We start from the raw sequence: 277 nt of genomic DNA on the forward strand, positions 1-277 counted from the left end.
CGTGCTGTGCGGGGGGTTTGCACGTGCTTCTCTGGTCCCAAATATTTGCACTCACGGATGCTCAGAGCCTGGCACTTGGGTGTTTTCCAGCCCCTAGGTCCAGCTGTGGGATGGACGTGTTCCCTGGGGTTGGGCAGGAGGACAGATGCTTGATGGCGCCAGCTGGGGACTTGGCAGCTTCTGGACCAGGGGACTTCGGTGACAGTCACCGTGGTCTCAGTGGCTGCCACCAAAGGGTGTCAGGGTCATGGGCTGCATGTTTCGTCTTCGTACCCCC

Source organism: Pygoscelis adeliae, unplaced genomic scaffold (assembly GCF_000699105.1).
Source record: "Pygoscelis adeliae isolate BGI_AS28 unplaced genomic scaffold, ASM69910v1 Scaffold535, whole genome shotgun sequence".
In the NCBI taxonomy this organism is placed as follows: domain Eukaryota; kingdom Metazoa; phylum Chordata; class Aves; order Sphenisciformes; family Spheniscidae; genus Pygoscelis; species Pygoscelis adeliae.